At 41.5% G+C, this 17,651-nt stretch overlaps 1 long non-coding RNA gene across 1 annotated transcript; it reads right to left on the reverse strand.

Moving 5' to 3' along the window:
- Nucleotides 1-7,733: 7,733 nt before the first annotated feature.
- LOC119847728 lies at nt 7,734-17,316 on the reverse strand. The gene is made up of 2 exons (XR_006279317.1): nt 17,194-17,316; nt 7,734-8,700 (listed from the first exon to the last, which is right to left on the reverse strand). It is a non-coding gene; the product is annotated as an uncharacterized LOC119847728 (long non-coding RNA).
- Between the last annotated feature and the right edge of the window lie 335 nt (nt 17,317-17,651).

Below are 17,651 nucleotides of genomic sequence, written 5' to 3' on the forward strand. Positions count from 1 at the left end.
GGTTCACACAGCAATTTTACAGTCCTGTGAGCCCAAGTCAGCTGACCTGAGCCAGCTGTGAATGTTTAACAGTGGTGTAGACATACCCAAAGGGGTCCTGTGAGACTTAATTGGGAGCTAGATTAAACACTATGCAGATAGGGGGAAAACAAGAGGGATGATTGTTGTTTAGTCGTTTACCCCTGTGCAAAGTGGGTGCAAAACCCTACCAAATCAGCATGCTCCAGTCATTTAATGGTGATAGTGTTTTATACCCACTTTGCACCAATGTAAATAACTGCATAAGGTGAAACAGAGTGGAGAATCAGGCCCACAATCCTGATCTCAAGAATAAAGCTCGGCGAAATTTTTCAGACAAAACTTTTTTTGCCTAAAAATGCAGATTTGGTTCAACCAAAAAAATGTTTTGAATTAATGTAAAATTCATTGAATTGGTACAGTCAAAAAAAAGTTTTAAAAAATTCCAAGATATTCTAAACATTACATTTTGACATTTTCAAAATGATTTTTTTAAATTCAAAAATGACTTCATTTTGAAATTTACCTCACTTTTATTAAAATAAAATTTTAAAACGGTGGAAAAAAAAACAAAAATCCCTCAAGTGAAATGAAACATTTCATTTCAAGTTGAACATAATGTTTGTTTTGAGCTGAAACAAAAAAACATTTTTAGGTTGCCAAAAACTTAAAAAAAAAACATTGGGGTTCACCCAAAATAATTTTGGGTGGGGTACAGCCAGTGAACTGAAAAATCTGTTGTTTGCACAGCTCTTCTAAGTTGCTCCCAGTCTAAGCCAGAAACAGCGAATATGGTTCGGACAAATGCAATACACATACTGAGGCTATATCTCAAGGATGTGCAGATATGTTTTTGTTTTGTTTGTTTTCACAAGGAGTGAAAGGGAAATCCTAGCATAACGGATGGCATGGAAGAAGACAAACAGAAGTGAAAGGTGACCTTGGATTTATAACAGGGGAATATTGAGTAGGTATAAGGAGATTATCTTACTTCTGAATTTGGAGTTTGTGCAATTGGTACTGGAATATTGAGTCCAATTTGGGTTTCCACAATTCAAGATGAATGTTGCAAAATTGGAAAGGGTTCAGAGACGAGCCGCAAGAAAGATTAAAGAATTGGGAAAACGTGCCTTATAGTGAAAGACTCAATGAGCTCAATCTATTTACTTTATCAAAGAGAAGGTTAAGGGGTATCTTGTGGAATGCTACCAAATCAAAATGACAGCATTCTACAGTCATGCTATTGTGACTTTTTTCATGGGCATAAATAACCGAATAAGGTACAGGGCAGCTGTGAACTGCGCCCACAGTTTGCTGATTTTAAGCTGCGTTGTCCATGGCAAATACTACACCATGACTTAGCACAAGTTATGTAACTGCAGCTGGAGCCACGTGGTTAACCAGGTGCCCAAACTGATCAATTTTCCAAGATTTGTTTAAAAATATGTATGCCGTATGGTTCCTTGTTTTGAAGTTGTGAACTCTTGCTCTGCACAAAGGAGAATAGACCCTTTACAAATGGGATGGGTGAGATTTTATGAGCCATGAGAATCATGCTTCTCACTGACACAGCTCAGTATACATATTTTTCAGTTCACGTTGGAGAACACAAACTGGCAAATGCTGCTGCTTCTTTTTTGTAGTGGTGGTTATGATCTGAACCTTGAAATGTAAATATCAAAATGTCCCTCTAAAACAATCTGAAGACACAGAAGATGCTACAGAGAAATCAAGCTGAGAGGAGCAGAGGGCTTGGGAAATGTTTCAGAACTAGAGAGAGGGTCCAGTGAGAGAGAATTTAAGAAGTATCTTTTAAAATGTGTACTGGTTAAAAAGTTTAGGACTCCAGGAAAGCAGAAGTATGCGCTGTTTCAGAGAGTTTTCTTGCCTTATTTTGTATTCTCCCTATGTCTTTACTATCACACTAATATCAAAAGACAGGCTGTCCTTTACATTATAGGGCATGTGCCCATGGGGTAATGTAAATCTAATGAATCTGACTTAGAGCTAGTGACTGAGATGCAGGATCACATCTAAAACTGACAAACTCCAAGGTTAAAGAAAGAGACGAGAAATGGGAGATCATGCTCCCATTGAAGTTCATAAGATTTCTGCCAGAGACTTCACTGAGATGAGAATTAAATAACTTGGGAACTGATCTTCAGAGGTACTGAGCACCCATTACTCTTGGATTTCCATGGGAGCTGTAGGTGTTCAACACTTCACTAAATCAAGCTGATGGTTTGCACAAACTATACACCTACTTGGCAATCAGTTTTTTAATTCTCATAAATTAATGGGTATTTGTTGAAAGCTATTGAGCATCACATTTCACAGCATACCTTGGTCTCCGGCTGGGGTTGTAGAGAAATTATTTCCTATAGTACAGTATAGTATGATGTAATTTTTCACGTGCACTGTGGGGGTGCAGGCGGGTTTACCCTTTCCTCTAAACCAGTGGTTCTCAAACTAGGGGCGCCACTTGTTCAGGGAAAGCCCCTGGCGGTCCAGGCCAGTTTGTTTACCTGCCGCATCTGCAGGTTCGGCTATCGCGGCTCCCACTGCATGCAGTTTGCCGCTCCAGGCCAATGGGGGCTGCGGGAAGTGGCATGGGCCGAGGGATGTGCTGGCCACCCTTCCTGCAGCCCCCATTGGCCTGGAGTAGTGAACCGTGGCCAGTGGGAGCCACGATTGGCCAAACCTGCAGACGCAGCAGGTAAACAAACCAGCCCGGCCCTCCAGGTGCCCCTGGTTTGAGAACCACTGCTCTAAACCATCTTAAAGAATGGAGGAAATGGCCTGAAAGAAATACATGAATACACAAGAAAAGAAAAGGAGTACTTGTGGCACCTTAGAGACTAACAAATTTGCTCAAATTTTATGCTCAAATAAATTTGTTAGTCTCTAAGGTGCCACAAGTACTCCTTTTCTTTTTGCAGATACACACTAACATGGCTGCTACTCTGAAACCTTTCATGAATACACGAGGAGTTTCACTCTTCCAGTCACTGAAATGGAAACCCAGACTGAAATATTGTGCACACTTTTGTACCTGACCCTCAGAAAAATGAGACAGAGTCTCAAGTTGTTACCAGGCTGGTTGTTCCTATAGAGGTTGCATCCAAAGTGGTATAACAAGATGTGCTGCACATTGTGTAGTTTTGCCCTACACTGTAACCACCTGGATTAAACTTTCTTGGTGTACTGAAGCAATAAATAATAAACATAATTAATAATTAATCAATAAAAAGATGGACTTCTCTTATACCACCTTTTATTTCAGGGAGATATTAAGTACAAAGAGAGTTTTGCTCTCAGTGGAAAATAGCCAGCTGACTCCAGTTTACAGTATAATCATTAGGAACTGGAAAATCTCAAACTGCTTGTCTGTAGTAGCTTGGATAACACTAGTTGGGTTCATTCCAGAAATGAATATTGCAGCTGTGATGAGACATGCTTTGTCTCTCCTTTTAGGGTGAATTTTATCCCTGTGCACGGGCCGGATTAAACCACATACAACTCTTGAGTTCCATTTAAACCTTCAAAATAAGGATTAAGCAAGATTTGAATGGTGCATATACCTTCTGGTCGTTTGCATAAGGATGAATGTTATCATTAAGATCTATGATTTTCACTATTAATGACAATAAAATATACACAGAGAAAGACTTCGTTTCTTTTTATTATTTGAATAGTTTACAAAAGTGTCCGAGACTTTGCAACTGAAAAGGAATATTCATACTACAGCATTCAGCTGGCACTCCACCCTTGTTGTCTCTAGATATTTGTCTTCTGATACTCAGCTGCAATTGTCTGCTCGCTTTGGGTTGTAAGGTAGAACCAAACAAAAAACCCTTGCACCAAATTCTGGACCAACATGGAAATAGCACCAAAATGAGAGCACATTAGCAGCAGAAGCAACATCACAGAACATCAGTGTTCTGGCTAGCAGTGTTCCCTTCATCCCCCACCAAGCCCAGTAGATATTATAGATACTTCTAGTGGGAGAAAGAATAAGCTACAAGAATACTTGTGTCAAACCTCAGCCCACTCAGAATGCTCTTCTCTGAATGCTGTCTCAGAGGACCTGCCAAGTTCTCTCTCTGCTAGTTTTTGGGGAACCAGAATTCAGATGGAAAATTTGTGCATATGGCAACCAGAACTCCATCGCTTAATGGTGCTTTGTGTGCATTATTGCCAGGTAAGACCTAGCAATAGAATTTTTGTTTTAAATTTCTCTTTAATGACTCCTTCAGTTTTCTCTTTGAAGTATAGAGAAGCATATTTTCTAGTTTGTCTCTGATAACATAGAAAAAGACTTCAGCCTCCAGTAGTGGAATTTCATTTATGGTGTCAAATCCTCAAATGGTATAAATCCACACCAGCTGAGAATCTGCCCCATAGCTTTAAAAATCCTTTGACATTTATTTTATAATAAAGCACCAGTATTGTGGATTTAGTGTATGTTCAAGAATATACCCAAAATTGGGGAAAGACAGTGTACGGTGTAGATTTTTTTTTGTTATTGGATTAATTGGAGCTAAATCAGTTTTTAACTCCCTCTGTTGTGACATGGCCCCATTTAAATGTTAAGATGTATCACTGACTGAAAGGGTAAGCTTGCAAATGAGGGAAAAAGGAGTTGAATGTTCAAATCTTTGGAAAACCATTTAAAGAAATAATAGTAAAAATACGGAAGTTTTTTAAATACATTCAGATTTATTTAAGTTCTGCTTTTTGTGCCACAGATGTTCTGTTAACTAGAAGAGAGATGTTCAAAAACCACATCTTGGCTGTTAAACTCTGGAGCTGAGATTAATTAAATGTCTGCTGCTCCTCACACAAAATAGCCTCTAGAGTTTTTCAGTCCTTCCAGTCTGCAGAAGAAACAGCTGTAGAATACATCATGTGTATATCTTGTAGTTTTAAAATGTATCCTTATAACTAATGTCATTTTTATAAGGCAAATTTAACATTTTACCCTTCCTCTCATTAACTTGCTGCTGTTCAGAGAAAAAGGATAAGCATCCAGCAGCAGCATCTGATACTTCCTGCAGACTGCTGCCTCCACCCAACATATGTTTTTAAAAAAATTCATATTAGGTTCAATAGTCATGATTCTTCGTTTTATTTTATGGCTTGTGAGTTCAGCAGTTGCATCAGAGGCAGGAAGGTGAGAGAACCTGGTCTGTTCCAAGGTGCGCTAGCTTAATATAGAGGAAATACCATTTGTCATTTGTGTCTTCTTTTACTTGTCCCCTTTTGTACAGTTCTGAGTGGACAGGGCAGAGAATGGTCCTTCGGACACTGATCAAAATATTGTACTGCTGACAGAGAGACATTTGAACCTTTGATGCAGTGTGTGAGATGTCAGTTCAATTGGATTGTGTTATGGAAGTAAATGCCATACTATACGATGTGATACTATCCTGCATGATTAATTTTATAGTCAGTCACACTAACAACTTTTTTCCCTCCCCCAAAAGTAGATACCCTGAACAATCTGATTTTCAGCTGGGGCTCAACTCAGCTTCCTAATTTTAATGTTGTTTTGTGCTGGCAAATTCATAGCATCCTTCAGTCACTGTAGTACAACAATAAAACCATATAAATTTTGCTCAATCCAGCATGAGCCCCATATCCCACAAGGCCAGTTCCCTTAGCCCTTAGGGGCTAAATGAAACTGATGTCACATATAGAATTTTCAGCCTGCTGAAACTGTTAGACACATGCTATGTTACTTATATACATCACTTACAAAAACATAAGGCCTAAGCCAAAGGCGTCGTCTTTGCTTCCCACACGGCTGTAGTTGAGGAAGATGTCATTGACCATAAAGAAGAAAGTAAAACATTCCCCCTTAAAGCTATAGCATTCCACACCAAGAAGACTTGCCTTTTCTTACTAAGGCACAGCTGTCTGTAGATTTTTGGTCTTGTAATTGAATAAGTTTATCTTGGAATACTAAATTCAGTTACAATAAAAGCGGGTGGTTAACTATCACTTTTCAATCCCATGAAAGAAACAACTGGACAATTGTGGTATTCATGAAATAACATGAATCGGTGCCAGTGTATAGCTCTTCTCTGTGATGATACTTAATCCACTTTAATATTTCAATCTTAATGCTTTATAAGGCAAATATAGTCTCTTAATTTAAAATAATAAAAATAAATCAGGGTCTACAAAAAATGGTGAACTGACAGCCTTGGAAACTGAAGTACTTCCTCTATTTAAAAAAAAAAAAGTAGTACAGAGTCAGATGGAATGCAAGCTTCTCTATGTTACCTCCACCCAGGTGCAGGGTGGATGAGATGAAGATGTTAGTTCAGTCTCCAGATGTATTCAGTCTTTGGTTGTCTGCTGAGACTGCCAGTATGAGTGCAGCGCAGTGCCAATTGTGGTGTTGGCTTACTTATTTACTAGAGACTGGAGCACGCCCACAAACCCATTTCAGTATCAGATGGTAACAACTAGCAGCGGTCACTGGGAACAATTTTTAATCACTATCAAGCATGGCGAAATATAAACTAGAGGTGGAATTTTCAAAAGCCCAATTTTCAAATTGTCTTAGAAGCATAGTCCCAAGGAGAGTCAATGGAACTTGTGCTCCTATGTCACTTAGGTGCTTTTGAAAACCCCAGCCTGGCAACCTGTAGGTGAAAGGATGTGTATTCTACTATAAACCCCGACTCACCTAGTCCTTATTAAAATACAAAACAAACAAAAACACATCTCTTAGAACTGCTTGAAACATGATTTTGTAACATATTTCCTTTAATAATGAGCACTTTCCATGGAAATTGCTTAATTGGTTTTGAATGTATTTTCATTTGAAATGTTTAAAACAAATGGACTAAAAATTAAGGTCTATATGCTTGGATTCTTAAAATTACTGACCAAATCAATATGCTGCAGTGATGGATTTTTATTGCAAAGGCTACAAAGAATAACCTGTAGATTATTAAGAAGAAATAAAGGATTAGAATTAGGCTCTAAGTAGGGTATCTTGTGGGTAGAAAGGATGTTGTAACTGATAGGGTACAAGGCTGGTACTCCTAAAATAGATGGCAAAATTTTCAAAGTGCTGCCTATATGTTGTGTGTCTGATCACATTATTTTTGAATTTTCTTAAAAGCCCATTGTAGAAACATCTGGGTTTGGGTTGACATTCTTTGCACTAAAAACAGTCGGTTTTACATTTTTTACACAAATTAATAATTAAAATAATTCCCACCCTGTGAATTAGGAGGTCTCAGCTAGTTTTAGCATAAACATTTTTTTATTCCCAAGGAAGAATTAATGAAGAAGGGTAGTTAAAATGGTAAAGGCCAGATTGCTCTGAGTAGGAATCTAAGTAGTAGCCCCTTTACACTGAGGCTTGACTACAACCAAGGGATTCCAGCAAACGGCGTTGGGTAGAGATTTCTATTTATGGAAATCTATCTGCACTTTTCCCCTTCCTAAAGGACTTGTTCTTAATTATTGTTAAATCCAAAATAATAAAAAAGAGCCAAAAATGGAATAATTACTCCAAATGATCAAAATAAATTGTTTAAAATTAAGCCAGAATGGCAGTGTTTGCACTTGTGTAATTAGCTACAGAAGGTGCTAGGCAGTGGAAAATCAGGCCTGCTGTGTTTCACCACAATCCAAGAGATGGAACTGAATTACTATTTAAACATGTTGCTGTCTAAGAAAAAAGGTGCCATAAGAGCGTGAAAATTTTCTGTATTTATTGACCAATCCACAAATGGATTTTAATATATGAAACTTCTTATCACAAACAAAGTAAAGGACTTATTATCAAGTGCATATTAAACTAATATCATAGCAATTGCTCCAAAGGAAAAAACAAAGAGAAAGCAACTCATGACATTAAAAAAAAAAAAAAAGTCATAGCCCATCACCACAGTAATCTCTTCAAAGAAGAAATGAATGGGCCTGATCCTGAGAACATTGAAACATGTGAGTAACACAGTGAGTTGAGTTAATAGCGTGTGAGTAGTTCCATTTGGACTCGCTCTACACCTTATTACTACTGAACCAGTAGTTGATACTTAGTTTTTCAATGCAATATCTTTCTAATATTAGTTACAGTCCATTATCAAGGTCTGATCCTACAATGAATTACACAGTGGGACTACTCACATGAATAAAATTATTCAGGGGCTTTAGTATTTGTAGGACCAGACCCTGGTTATAAAGACTAGGGGTCAGATTCAGCTCTAAATTTTTTACTTCCTGTTTGAGCACTATTGAGCACCATTACTGTGCGTGGTGTTTAACAATTGCCCTATTCCAACCCAGGTGTATAGGGACTGCAATTCATTTGTAAGGCACTTCTGGGTGAAAGGAATTATGTAAAAATATTACATTATCATAAATTAATAAAAAATAAATTCAAAACATAAAAGACAATAAAAATAGTAACAATGTCCAGAATAAAATGAAAAAGTCTCTCTGTCTTTGTTCTTTACAGCATAAGCTGATCAACTGGAATCAGAAAAAATGTTTTGTGATGATATTGCACACATAGGTGTAGTATGGAGTTTATTCCCTCTCTGAAGCATCCAGTATTAGTCATGGTTGTAAATATGCTATTGAACTACGAAGACCAATAGAGCATTTTTATATGGCAGTTTTTATTCTCCTTTGTAGGCTTTCTTAGGGGGAGTTCTCCTGAAAATCAATAAAGGAAAAGGAAAATGTTAGGGCTATGAGTTTAATATGAATATGTGAAGAGGAGAAACAAATGGGACAAATATCCCACACTTGATTAACACTAGAAACAGATTTGCCACCAGTCTTAGATTAAAAATGACCCATTGGAGATATAAATACAATAAAATATATACAGATTAATGATAAAATATTTTTGGTACTTCATGTCCATGGTTTTTATTCAGGCCCATCTCTGTTAATACGATTGAAAACCCAAAAAGTGAGAAAATAAGACAGGGACATTTTATAGAACGACTTCTGAGGAAAGAGCAGCTAAACGGATTAACATTAATCAACATTTTCTAAGGGTTGTGGTGGATTCTCCATCGATGACAATTTTTAAATCAAGATGCAATTTTTTTTCTAAAGGATATGATCTAAGAATTATTTTGGGGGAAATTCTATGGCCTGTGTTATATAGGAGGTCAGATTAGATATCACAGTGGTCCCTTCTGATCTTGGAATCTCTGAAACTAAACATCTAAATATCCTCTCAAGAAATATAGGCAGCCTAAATTGTTTAATGATAGGAGAAAATACCTTACTGCTGTGGTTTGTTACTTCATGGAGAAATATCTCCCATGCAGCAAAACCCCTTTAATCAGAAATCCCATGCTACTGGTACAAATTTAACAGAAGAATTATAAGCTTTTTCTTGGTCAACAGACAAAGAGTGAGATACAACCTTGATGTAAGATACAACTCTCCTGCTGCTCTATGGTCAATAGGACTGGGTCTGTTTAAACCAGTGCTGAAATTGCTCTAAAGTTTTTAACTACTTAAGTTGTACTTTAGATCTAATTGAGGATTTGTGGCCTTGTATCTTTCAGTATCTATCTTCAGAAAGTCCTGTGATTTCCAGGTCAGAACTGTTTGACAAGGATTTAGTGCTATCCACAACTTGAGATGTACTCCCAGGCTCTCTAGTTTAAAGGGAACGCTGTAAGAGTAAAAGGAACTAAGAAAGCAAAATATAGAGGAAAAGAAGACTATCTTAAGTGATTTACAGAGACTTGAAAATTCTGAGAATGGAAGCCATAATTGAACTAGCTTTCAGTTGTCACAGTGCTGAATTATTACAATTCTGGAATGTAAATTGTAGAGCTCTCCAATACTGTTTCCATGGAATAGTATGTTATAAGCCCAAGTCTTTCTTAAGAATCCAGATCCTTTCTGGGGAAATGGTGTCTTCTATATGCTAAAATTTAGGGGGGAGTTTCTCTAGCTATAGGACAATCTAGGGCAACAGAATGGACAAGCAATAACACAAACCAGTCTGAATAATCATTTTAACATTTTTCTCTTTTTCCTGGGCTATAATAAGGCCATTGGAATTGTATTACAATGTAGAAGAACATTACATTGATCTCTTCAGTTCTATATTTCCTTTCATTGAGAACTCACACTATTAATAAGAGTTCTGCATTGGTTATTCAAGTGACTTTTTTATCATCCATCTTGTCATTAGCCCATCTTTCAAAGGTATTTTGCTGGTTCAGACCAGTGCTAAATGTTTTCCAGGGGCCCGTTCCAACTCCTATTAAAGTAAATAAGAAAAGACTTCATTGGGGGTGATTAGGCCTACTCATGACTAAAATCAATAATGCAAGATGTTCAAAAAAGGGAAGGAAGGAAACTGAATATTTTCTCAAAATCTTCTTCTCTTCCCTGCCCCTCCCCTTTTTAATGTCAAAAATTGTAAAAATTTCTATGAATTCTGTGGCTGGTCAAATTGAAAGGTGGGAAAACCATGAAAATGTTGACTTTTCATAAAATTAAAAAATTTAGAAAATATTGACCAGCTCTGGGAAGTAGTTCAAGAAACTTCAAATGATGAGTCATTCCTGAAGCATAATGTATATAGCTCTGCAAATCCGTAGATATCCACAGATAACCACATCCATGGATGCAGATATCCACGGACCATTTTTGCAGATGGATGCAGATCCAAATTTTATATCTAAAGCCCTGGAAATCAGTGGCTATCCGCTTTATATCCACAGATATTGCTTCCGCAGATGCGGATATCAGTTGATCATTTTTGTGGATCGGATGCAGATATAAGTTTTGTATCCATGCAGGGCTCTAATAATGTAGTCTACCTTTCATTGCCAACAATTTCTGATGCTCGCAAATTACTGTAACAGGGAATAAGCAGTATCAGGTCTCAGAGAAATTAACTATTGAATCCAAGTACTAGTATCTTCAGAAAAACAAAGGATTGCATAGAGAAATGAACAGATGCAAACTTTCATTTGTGAACTCTCATCCTGGCATAATCATTGAATGATATAATTTAAGACTAGGGATATGTCAGTTATATTACTTAGCATTTATATGGCAATATTTGTGTTGTAAATGGTTTACAAATGTTAACTTGTGGTCTAGATGGTTATTTAAAGAAGTATTCTATTCTTTAAGGAGTCTCCAGGAATGCTGACTTCAAACCCTAATCTGACATTCTTTTAATTGCCTGATAATATGATCTGATCCTGCAAGAATTTACACATGCTTAAATATAATTCCTGTGAGTAGTTCCATTAACTTCCATGGACTATTTGAAGTACGTAAAGTTAAACACTTATGTGAGATGACACCTAGCTGTCCTAACCTGCATGGAAAGCTAAGTAGCATGGGCTCTTGGAACCCTTGTAAATCACCTGATGCAATCTGTCCTTTTCTGGAGAACCTCAAAGGACACACACCAAATGCATCATACTAGACTCCTTTGCTTCAAGCAGTGATTTATTTGAGTTACTGCAAATGAAAGTGTGTGATTTGACCTTCTCTCAGGTAGGTGAATGGGAACAGCAGAAGCAATGCCCTCCTATGTCTGAGTGCTCTCCTTTTCTTCAAGTGGAACAGGTTAGATGAACGTCCATGAGGGATGGTCAAGGTGTACTTAATCCTGCTTCAACAAAGGGAGGCGGACTAGATGACCTCTTGAGGTCCCTTCTAGTTGTAGTTTTCTACGATTCTCTGAGGCCTGCCTTATAGTGGGTATGTCTACACTACGAAATTAGGTCGATATTATAGAAGTCAGTTTTTAAAAATCAATTTCATACAGTCGATTACATATGTCCACACTAAACGCATTAAGTCAGTGGAGTGCATCCTCACTACAGTGGCTAGCATCGACTTATGGTGCGGTGCAATGTAGTCTCCCATAGTCTCTGCTGTCCATTGGAATTCTGGGTTAAGCTCCCAATGCCTGATGGGACAAAAACATTGTCGCCAGTGGTTTTGGGTACATGTCGCCCCTCCCTCCGTGAAAGCAACGGCAGACAATCGTTTTGCGCCTTTTTTCCGTGCGGATGCCATACTGCTTTCAGCAGCCGGTGCAGTAGGACTGCTAACCGTGGTCATCTACCACTTCCGCTGCAACTCTGCTCTGCTGCTATTGTCTCAATAGTAGATTTCTCCATGTTGTCTGTCATGGGCTCCCGGGTACGTGTGTTCTTCCTTGGGAAATGTGTGCGGTGCTAACCGTCATCCTCCATCGCTTCCGCTGCAACTCTGCTCTCCTGGTCTCATGAATCCACCTTGCAGGTCCTCTCATCGTTCTCTATAAATATCTATTCTCATGGCATCCGTTGTCAGCCACCGCTTCCGCTGCAATTCTGCTCTCCTGCAGACGCCATACCGCGGCAAGCATGGAGCCCGCTCAGATCACCGCGGCCGTTCTGAGCATTGTAAACACCTTGCACATTATCCTGCAGTATGTGCAGAACCAGAACCTGCAAAAGCAGGCGAGGAGGCAACAGCAGCACAGTGACAAGAGTGATGAGGACATGGACACAGACTTCTCTCAAGGTACGGGCCCTGGCAATTTGGACATTCTGGTGGCAATGGGGCAGGCTCATGCCATGGAACGCCGATTCTGGGCCCCGGAAACGAGAACAAACTGGTGAGACCGCATAGAGTTGCAGGTCTGGGATGATTCCCAGTGGCTGCAAAACTTTTGCATGCGTAAGGGCACTTTCATGGAACTTTGTGACTTGCTTTCCCCTGTGCTGAAGCACAAGAATACCAAGATGAGAGCAGCCCTCACAGTTGAGAAGCGAGTGGCAATAGCCCTGTGGAAGCTTGCAACGCTAGACAGCTACCGGTCAGTCGGGAATCAAATTGGAGTAAATCTACTGCGGGGGCTGCTGTGATCCAAGTAGCCAACACAATCACTGAGCTGCTGCTATCAAGGGTAGTGATTCTGGGAAATGTGCAGGTCATAGTGGATGGCTTTTCTGCAATGGGATTCTCTAACTGTGGTGGAGTGATAGACGGAACGCATATCCCTATCTTGGCACCGGACCACCTTGGCAGCCAATACATAAACCGCAAGGGGTAGTTTTCAATGGTGCTGCAAGCACTGGTGGATCACAAGGGACGTTTCACCAACATCAATGTGGGATGGCCGGGAAAGGTACATGACACTCGCATCTTCAGGAACGCTGGTTTGTTTGAACAGCTGCAGGAAGGGACTTACTTCCCAGATCGGAAAATAACTTTTGGGGATGTTGAAATACCTATAGTTATCCTTGGAGACCCAGCCTACCCCTTAATGCCATGGCTCATGAAGCCATACACAGGCACCCTGGACAGTAGTAAGGAGCTCTTCAACTATAGGCTAAGCAAGTGCAGAATGGTGGTAGCATGTGCATTTGGACGTTTAAAAGCGTGCTGGTGCAGTTTACTGACTCGCTCAGACCTCAGCAAAACCAGTATTCCCATTGTAATTGCTGCTTGCTGTATGCTTCACAGTATATGTGAGAGTAAGGGGGAGATGTTCATGGTGGGGTGGGAGGTTGACGCAAATCGCCAGGCTGCTGATTACATGCAGCCAGACACCAGGGCGATTAGAAGAGCACAGCAGGGGGCAATGCGATCAGAGAAACTTTGGAAACCAGTTTCATGACTGGCCAGGCTATGGTGTGACAGTTCTATTTGTTTCTCCTTGATGAAAACCTGCCCCCTTGTTTCACTCTACTACCCTGTAAGCCAACCACCCTCCCCCCTTCGATCACTGCTTGCAGAGGCAAAAAAGTCATTGCATGATTTTAAAACAACATTTTTTATTAATTCATCACACAAATAGGGGGATAACTGCCAAGGTAGCCTGGGAGGGGTGGGGGAGGAGGGAAGCACCGGGTGGGATGGTGGTCGAGGGGAGGAGGGAAGTACAAGGCCACACTGCACTTCAAAACTTATTGAATGCCACTTCCTGTTGCTTGGGCAGTCCTCTGGGGTGGAGTGGCTGGGTGCCCGGAGGCCGCCCCCCCGTTCTTGGGCATCTGGGTGAGGAGGCTATGGAACTTCGGGAGGAGGGCGGGCGGTTACACAGGGGCTGCAGGGGCGGTCTGTGCTCCTGTTGCCTTTCCTTCAGCTCCACCAGATGCCGGAACATATCAGTTTGATCCCCCAGTAGCCTCAGCATTGCATCCTGCCTCCTCTCATCGCACTGCCTCTACCTCTCATCTTGCTCGTCCCTCCTGTGCTCTCATTCATTTTCTGCTTTCCTGGACTCTGCCATTGTTTGCCTCCATGCATTCTGCTGAGCTCTTTCAATGAGGGAGGACTGCATGAGCTCAGAGAACATTTCATTGCGAGTGCATTTTTTTCGCCTTTTTATGTGCGCTAGCCTCTGGGAAGGAGAAACATTTGCAGTTGGTGGAGGGAAAAAAAAGGGAGAATGGTAGTTAAAAAGACATTTTACAGAGCAATGGGTAAACTCTTTCACAGTGAACCAAGCTGTTAACATTACATAGCACGTGCTTTCGGTACAAGGTTGCATTTTGCCTCTTATATTGAGATCCTGCCGGTTTGGTGTGAGAGATCACACACGCAGGGCTGGGCAACAGAATTCGGCTTGCAGGCAGCCATGGTAAGCCCCCACCACCCAAATCTCTGGGATGATTGCTTCACCCCTCCTCCCACCACGTGACTCGTATCAGGGAAGATCCCTGCCAGCGAAACGCTAACAGCTCAGTGTGAAGAGGCCCTCCCCTGCCCCCCCCCATCCCCGGCGTGGCTAAAAGCGGGGATGATTTTTTTTCAGCCTCAGGCAAACAGCCCAGCAGGAACAGCCACCTCTGAATGTCCCCTTAATAATGTCCCTGGAGGATTTCCGCTCCATCCCCAGACACGTTAACAGACTTCTCCAGTAGCTGTATTGTCCATGAATGCATCCCAAGTCTTCAGGGCAAATTAATCATTAAACATGCTTGCTTTTAAACCATGTATTATATTTACAAAGGTACACTCACCAGAGGTGCCTTCTCCGGCTTCATGGTCCAGGAACCCGCCTTGGGAGGGTATTGGCTCCAGGGTGATAAACAGTTCCTGGCTGTCGGGGAGAACGGCTTCTCCACTTGCCTGTTGTGCGCTATCCTCCTCCTCCTCCTCATCATTATCTTCCTCATCCACAAATACTTATCCCTGTTGCATGAGACTCCCCCCTTTCAGGTGTCCACGGACAGGAGTGGGGTAGTGGTAGGGGCACACCCTAGAATTGCGTGCAGCTTATCATAAAAGCGGTATGTCTGGGGCTCTGATCTGGAGCGGCTGTTTGCCTCTTTGGGTTTTTGGTAGGCTTGCCTCAGCTCCTTAATTTTCATGCGGTACTGCTGCAGGTCCCTGTTATAACCTCTGTCCATCATGCTCTTGGAGATTTTTTCAAATATTTTGGTATTTCATCTTTTGAAACAGAGTTCTGATAGCACAGATTCATCTCCCCATACAGCGATCAGATCCAGTACCTCCTGTCGGTCCATGCTGGAGCTCTTTTGCGATTCTGGGACTCCATGGTCAACTGTGCTGATGAGCTCTGCATGGTCACCTCTGCTGATAAGCTCACCATGCTGGCCAAACAGGAAATGAAATTCAAAAGTTCCCGGGGCTTTTCCTGTGTACCTGGCTAGTGCATCTGAGTTGAAAGTGCTGTCCAGAGCGGTCACAATGGAGCACTCTGGGATAGCTCCCGGAGGCCAATACCGTCGAATTGCATCCACACTACCCCAAATTCGACCCGGTGATGTCGATTTCAGTGCTAATCCCCTCGTCGGGGAGGAGTACAGAAATCGATTTTAAGAGCCCTTTAAGTTGACAAAAATGGCTTCGTGGTGTGGACGGGTGCAGGGTTAAATCGATCTTATGCTGCTACATTTGACCTAAACTCATAGTGCTGACCAGGGCAGTTATTCTTCCTTCCCTTCAAAGGAACTGTTGTACTGTTTATCAGACAATTCACCTGGGTATGGACAGCTTTACATAGCTTTACATGTTGTGATCAGATGAAAAAGTAAATGTGTGTAATGTGTGTGTGTGGAAGAGGGGGGGATGATCTAAGTATCTGAAAGCATTCCAAAGGTTAAAGTAAGTGTTAACTCTTCCCCACCCTGTCTCCTCCCTGAGAACTGAGGGAAATTACAGCCCACCCAGACTAAATGACAGTTTGCTTGAAATAATAACAGGCGTGTGTGCAGAAGAATTACAGTCATACAGACAAAGGGAGGACATTTTTTGCATTTTCTTCTGACCTGGTAAATGTGGCAGCTTCTGCCCTGAGAAGAGAGGCGTGAATCTCCCCAACTTCCCCATGCACCAGACTCTCTAAAGTCAAATGTCATAGAAAACCTTCTGCAGCGATCTGTGTCCCTGCAGTAAATACAGGAAGCAGTAAGTCACTGTAAAACACCGGCTTGCTAATTCTTTTTCCCGTTAAACAGAGCAATTCATCCTTTTTGCTGGTTGCACAACTCCAGCCAAGTGATATCATGTGCTTTACAGCTCTCTGTGGAAAGGATCACTTCTAAAAGCCCCAACAACTTCCTATTCCCATTAAAAAAAAAAAAGGCATAAAACTGTCTCATCCACTTAAAAAAAAACCCCCACAACTAACAATAAGGTAGGGAAGGAACTTTGCGGGACATGAGGTAAGCAAAGCTTAGACAACCCCGCTCACTTGTGAAATATCAAACAGTTCCAGGCGACACTGTGGCTTTAAATGATTCAAAGGAAATCTTGTGTTTTTCTTAAACATTTTCTCCCAGTCTCTCTCTCCTCCCCTCGCTCCTTCCTCTCTCTCCTGCCTTCCTGTCTCAGTCCCTCTCTCTCTTCTTTTCTCCTCCCCCCTCAGTCCCTCTCTTTCTCCCCCCTCCCGCCCCCCAGTTTCTCTCTGTGTCTGATTAAATGAGAAGGAAGTGTGGGAGTGGTGGTTTTGAAGCTCTCCCTTTAAGAGGCAGCCTGCAGTGACGAATTGTTGAAATTGCCATTGCAGGATGGCATTCCGCTATAAATTCATTGTTCCACCTCCTCTCATCTTCACATTTCTCTCCCTTCTCCTCTTGTTCACATCGACAGCCTGGGGATAACAACCCGCATTAGAAAGGGAGAAGCTGTTTTACAAAAGCCAGGGCATTATTATTATTATTATTATTATTATTTTAACCATCTCACCGGAGACGATCGAGCCTTTTGGGGCGTGTGTGTTTCTTCTCCTCTCTTCAAACGAAAGGGGGGCAAAGGAAGGCCAGGCACTTGCCGCTGAACGTGCCGATCTGTAGCGGATCCCCCCGGCCTCTGCTGAGGAGGATGGTGCAGTGACTCCACGAGAGACGTGGAAGAAGAGCGGAAAGTGCTCACACTTCTCCGCTCGCCGGGGGTGAGCCTCCCCCGTTTGCCTTCTGGGCGGCAGTTGTTTTAGGATTGTGGTGCTCTCCTTCCATGTGCTCCCGACTCTTCCCTGCAGAGAAACGCAAAGTTCACACGCGAGCTGCCTTTGTTGACATTTCCCCCCCCCCCCTTCCGCCCCCCACTCACGCTTGCTTCAAGCTTGGGAGGCTCCCCCCCCCCGGCCCCCCGCCGCCTTAAGCTCCGCTGTTGATCTCCACCGGGTGACTTTTTTCTTTCTTTCT

Source organism: Dermochelys coriacea, chromosome 1 (assembly GCF_009764565.3).
Source record: "Dermochelys coriacea isolate rDerCor1 chromosome 1, rDerCor1.pri.v4, whole genome shotgun sequence".
Lineage (NCBI taxonomy): Eukaryota > Metazoa > Chordata > Testudines > Dermochelyidae > Dermochelys > Dermochelys coriacea.